This window comes from Mytilus galloprovincialis, chromosome 7, assembly GCF_965363235.1.
Source record: "Mytilus galloprovincialis chromosome 7, xbMytGall1.hap1.1, whole genome shotgun sequence".
Taxonomy (NCBI): domain Eukaryota; kingdom Metazoa; phylum Mollusca; class Bivalvia; order Mytilida; family Mytilidae; genus Mytilus; species Mytilus galloprovincialis.
The window spans coordinates 52,387,951-52,394,085 of record NC_134844.1 but is presented as its reverse complement, the minus strand read 5'-3'; the positions used below and the strand labels follow the sequence as shown (position 1 = coordinate 52,394,085).

At 30.8% G+C, this 6,135-nt stretch overlaps 1 long non-coding RNA gene across 1 annotated transcript; it reads right to left on the bottom strand.

Moving 5' to 3' along the window:
- Positions 1–310: 310 nt before the first annotated feature.
- Positions 311–5,607, bottom strand: LOC143083251 (uncharacterized). Its single transcript, XR_012980602.1, has 2 exons — positions 5,550–5,607; positions 311–2,034 (listed from the first exon to the last, which is right to left on the bottom strand). It is a non-coding gene; the product is annotated as an uncharacterized LOC143083251 (long non-coding RNA).
- Positions 5,608–6,135: the final 528 nt, after the last annotated feature.

Here is a 6,135-nt window from a genome sequence, read left to right as displayed (position 1 = left end):
GTATCGTTCGTCTTTTTTAAATGTTTTTGTAACTTCTTCAATTGTTAAATTCCTTAAAAAATATATGATCCATTTTGATTCAAAGTACGATGCATATTTGTAAATCCCATAAACAGTGACTTAACCTAAACTGAACATGCTGAATCCGCCACAATACTAACTAAACATATTACTTTTAATACAAAAAAAAAAAACACCAGAAACAATAACATACATTTCGCTGTAAGAAAAAGTGTAAACAACTTTAGTCCATGTATGCATGTGTTTTTTCTATAAATTCCCTATTTACATTTCATTCAATACTACATTAAAATCTAATATTTAAGTGTTTTAATAACAAGATACGTTATACAAATACGCTTTCTGACAACCATTTGCAACCAATAACTGATTAGTTTCCTTTCCAAAGTTAATTGAACATGGGGAATCTAAACCATCTCTTTTAGTTAAGAGTTCTCTATGTGTTTGTCCATCAGGGGAGATAACCACGACATTATTTGATCCACATCCTCCAACATACACGTTACCAGCATTGTCAGCTGATATTCCTAATGGATTCTTTAAAATGTTTTCATTTTTGAATGTCCATTGTTTCGCTCCTTGCATATCGCAGCATACTACTGTATGATACTTATTACTGGAATAATAAAGTTTGTGTCCAGATATAGTTATGTTGATTACTGTGTCCATGTTCTCAGTAGTTATATCACGTGTTGATTCGTCAGCAAGATCCATGGCTCGAATTGCTTTATTTTCAATGTGATACAGCAGTGTGTTATTTGTCACCGCTATACCAGTGGTTTGTCGTCCGGGTGAAAAGGTTTTCTTTACTCTTCGTCCCTTTAAATCAGTTATTGTTATTTGTTTGCCTTGCCTACCCCAACAGGATGTTATCGCTATAGTGTTATCTTTATCGTTGTACGCTATACCATATGCTGCTGTTACATTCAAAACAAAGTCCACCATCCCGTCTTGTTTAACTACAGTAACTTTGTTTAATTTAGGATAAGTGAACACCAATCTACCATCAGGTAATATGCAGCACCCTCTGACGTCCGATTCTGTTTTTATGCTTTGTTTCAACTGGACTTGTATATTCTCAATGGGAATGATGGGTGATATTTTAGGTCGTATCCACTGAGCTTGTTGTTGCTTTTTCTTCGCAATGTTCACTACGGTACTGGAGTTGTCAATATATACGTTTCCAAACCCATCAACACTATGTGTAATGTCTGTTAGTGAAGTATTAATGTTAAACTTGATTTCCACACGATTGAGTACATCACTTTCAGTAAGTGAATCAATGAACTGACAGTTTTTACCAACATCGGATTCAAGTTGTTTAAGTGCTAGAAAGGTCTGTAGATCAGATGCGTACTCTTTTATGTTTGCTACGTTATTTTGGTGCTCTTCAACTTTACTTTCATGCTCATCTAAAGCCTTCATTAACTGATGGATTTTTGTTTTTTCTCTTCTTTCTGTCACATGCAATTCCGATATGAAGTCCTCTTGTAGTTTATCGAGATGTTGGTTGATATTTAACCGAACCTGTTCAATTTCACATTCGATCTGTTTTCTTTTTTCGGAAAATGTTTTCAGATTACCATTTTTATCTTGACGGATCCTTTTGATGTTTTCAGCAACTTCATTTAATGTTTCACAAATTTCTAAAAAAGCGTTTGAAGCTTTTGTGTTTTTGACAACATCATCAAGATTGGAAATATTTTGACATTGTGTGTGCTTTTCAACGATGCATTTACTACAACACGCACATTCATGTTCATGACAGTAAATCAGATAATTGGCATCATGTGTACTACATGTTTGCTTAATATTTGTGATGTAAGACGGCAGTTTTCGATATTCTGATATTGGTATAGTTACATGTTTTCTTGTTGCTTTTGAAATTCCATGATGCTTACTGCAGTCTATACAGAGTCCCTCATCACAATCCGAACACCATATGGAGGCAGTTGTAAAGACATGTTGATATTCACATACACTGCACGGCTGTACAGAGCTTGCCATTATCTACTAAAAAAAATACATTTATAGATATGTAAGATATTCTTGTAATTTTTTTTTACCTAATTGGCAATACAGTTTTAGATATCCATTTAGCTATAAACTGCTTATTTGCTCGATAAAATAATGTGAAATTAACCAACGAAAGCATATACATACGGTGTCTCTCCAATTGTCCCACTTTTTGAAATTACAGGTAAAAAAGTAATGAAATTTTTTGGGACAATCGGGAATATGTTTGTGGGACAATAGGGAAGTTTAAATGTGGGACAATTGGGAAATGTTTGATAGTGATCATTTTGTTTTATAGTGTATAGCAGTTAATTGCAGGTTAATAATTCATAACTTATAAAATATTGAAAGAAAAAAAATAATAATATTAACATATTTTAGTCTTAGATGTATAAATTAAACAATATTTATTATTTGCGTTGAACTAGCTAGCAGTCGGGAAATGCGAGTATTCTCAGATCTGCACTTAGTGTCTTTGTTGTATTAGTAGCCGTCCACGTCCACTCTGTATTTTGGTTACATGCATTACTGTGTGTACCCATCTGAAAAGATATGCCCTATTCAACTGAGTTTTAAAGTTAATTCTTATGCTGTACTGTTTAAACACTGTTGCGGTTTATTGGGAGGGGAGGGGCCTTCAAATAAGTTTAACTCCGCTACAATCTGTATTTGATTGTCCTAAGTCAGGTGCCTGTAATTTAGTAGTTGTAGTTTGTTGCTGTGTAACATATTTTTTTTTCGTTCATTATTTAGTACATAATTTGGGTCGCTAGTTTTTCTCGTTTGAATAGTTTTACATTTTTCATATCAGTGCCTTTTAAATCTTACAATGCGGTATGGGCTCTGCTCATTATTGACGGCCGTATGGTGACCTATGATCGTTAATTTCTGTATCATTTGGTCTCTGATGGAATGTTGTCTCATTCGAAATCATACCACACCTTCTTATTTTTGATTGTAGTCTGGTTCTTCTTTATATAGTTGGTGGTATGTTGTTGATTGCACTTTATGGCAAAGACAATATGAATATTGGTAAAACAATCTAATATAATGATTTGAAAAAAGCATTTTTTTACATTCTTTTATAAAATTAAATTTTATAGATTTATAAAAAGAATATTTTATAAGATATGAAATTCACATTTAATGTGCAATAATTAATTCTAGTTTATTTAGGAAATTAAACAACAGTTACCTTGTTTATCTAAGAACATTTTACGTAATAAAATAATGTGGGACAATCAGAACTTTTCAAGTGGGACAATCAGAACTCCAAAATTTTAAAAAGTGGGACAATCGGGAATAAACCATACAATACATACTGTTGATCATTTATTTGTGTTGATATGTTTTTTGGTTAAGTTGTAATCTCATTAAGGTTGTATCTTATTTACAGGAATTGTGTGTACTCTATCCAGATTAAAAGGTGTAGATGTACATTGTAGAATATTTATTTTTATATCTTTAGGCTTTTTATTTCCTTTTTTGCATTGCTTAAATCATAGTTTTTTTTAGTAATTTAAATTTATCAATATATTCATAATATCATTCAGAGTACTAATTTTACTGAACCAGGGATTTCAATTTATTTAAAGTTTTTGTTTGTTTCACAATTTGATTTTTAGTCATAGTCAATCACTGTGTGATAAATCCGATCAATCTAATACAATTCTTGAGGGCAGCTGTAACCTCGGTAGTAAGTCATTTATAAAAGCACGTTCTTTTGAACTGTAAATAGACTCAAATAATAGAACACCCCCTTACTACGAGCATGATTTACATATAGATAAGACAAAACTTGGTCATGTTTTATAGAGATTTAAAGCCAAATACTCATTAAACATGGCCAAGTATTGTCTAATTAATTTAGTACATATTCTCATCTTCGTTTGATCATACAAAATTATCCTTTCCAATTGTACAACCAGATATTTAATTTTAAGTTTTGTAAAAATTAATTATTTTTTTCAAGGCATTTGAACATTTCCATGCCAAAATGAAATAGTATTTGATGTTAAAAGCTGGACAAAATAGTGGATGTGAAATAAACGTATTTGTTACTCAAATGTATTTAAATATTTTTTAACGGTAAATAAAAAAAAAGGATAATTCCTCACTAAATATGACATGATTTACATTAATAATCTCAACCAGGAAACAAACAATTCCTACCTTTTCTTTGTATTGTTTTGTAATGTATCATCTTTAGCATTTACAAAAAAAGATATTTTCATATAATAAGAGAGTTCTTAAATCAGTGTAACTAATACATAAATGGGAAGTTATGCATAAATTATAAACATTGCACTGACAATGAACCTAGTTTTTGAATACAAGTCAACCAAAAACAAATATCATTTGAGCATTGAGCACTTTACAATATTCCATATATAAACAAAGTGCTTCTATAATATTATTTATATTACTTATTGTACAAGTATTACAAATAAATAGATTAATTAAGTATATCCAAGAGAATGATAATCCCTGACTTCATTAGTACTCGCTCACGCTCGTCCTTAATCATAAAAGAAATAGATTATCATTATCTTATGGTGGCCGATTAAGGTCATTTTGCGTTTTCGCGTTTCGACTTTCATATTCAATAGGGTGAAAACGCGAAAACGCGAAATCTGTATCGCGTTTTCGACTTTGCGTTTTCGCGTTTTCGACTTCGCGATTTCGCGTTTTCGCGTTTTTGCCCTATAGAATATAAAAGGCGAAACGCGAAAACGCGAAATGGCCTTAATCGGCCACCATATTCTCTAGCATATACTTAATTAATAAATTTATTTATAATACTTATAATATAAACTGAATCATGATTAAAACATTGAATAGTGGTGACCATTCATTTTTACCTGTTGCCATGACACATAGTATATTTTTACTTTAGTACACAATTATTCATTAGAAAAGATTAAATATTTTCAATATTTACTTGTACATGTTGTACATGATATCAATTTTCACAATCCTTCTTCAGGTTTTCCAATTGAAAATCAAACGAAAATATCGGCTTTATGTTAAGATTAAATACTATTAAACGCGTTTATTGTAAATTCAAATCATCAAAAATTTTAGGAATTTCATTCTTCTGCAAGTCGTGAATTTATAAAACAAATTATATGGCTAAAAGTAGACACATGAGACTTCCGATTTTTTGTCCATTAAAGTTCGATAACTCTAACAGTCTAAATAAGAATCATATTGTTAAGTTAGACATAGTCTGCGTAAATTATTTTGAAGATTGGAATTTGTTCAAACACTCTTCAGTTATCTTGTGAACTCAAGTACATGAAATACTATAATACAACTGTCTTTCGCTGATTTAATTGAACAGAAATATGTCTTAAAAGACAATTAAGTGAATTGTATACAAATCGAATGCGTGATAAAAACAACACATATGCATGCTATGATAGTGCTACGATGGTAAACCGTTTTGCCTAAACGTAAAACTACTTTCTGAAATAACAATTAAACTACAAAGGAGAAAGCGTTGTAATTACCTGTAGCTACAGAACTAAATACATTTCCACAACAACCAGGAAGGTATTCAGATAAAGCGATCACGTGATATATAATTTTCCAATCAATAAACAGCAAATGTAAACATAGGATATTTATATTGGAAAAATGGCGCTAAATTTCAAATATATCTTACGTTATACAATTGTTTAGTATAAATTTAAATTTAATGAAAATAATAAAACATCAAGTTAAAATAATTTAAGTAAATAAAAGCCATCAATAAATTTGTGCATAGAAGTCACCTATTTTCTTGTTCTCACTCTGAGATAAAAGCTCGTGATTTAATATCTTGACTTACAACTTTAAAGTGACGATGATAATTGGATGAGCAATAAACTTTAAAGTGACGATGATAATTGGATGATCAATAAACTTGACTACAAAAAAGAAATATTTTCAATTATCCAATTGTGGAATTAATTTTCATTAATGTGTACCAATATTCAATCAGCAACTACATATAACGTCCCTTCCTTGGAAGAGGGTCACTTTCAACACTAAAATTGATGCATGAAGTGTTCATAGAGGAAAATTTGAAGTCATTCCGTCGTACTGTTTGTAGAC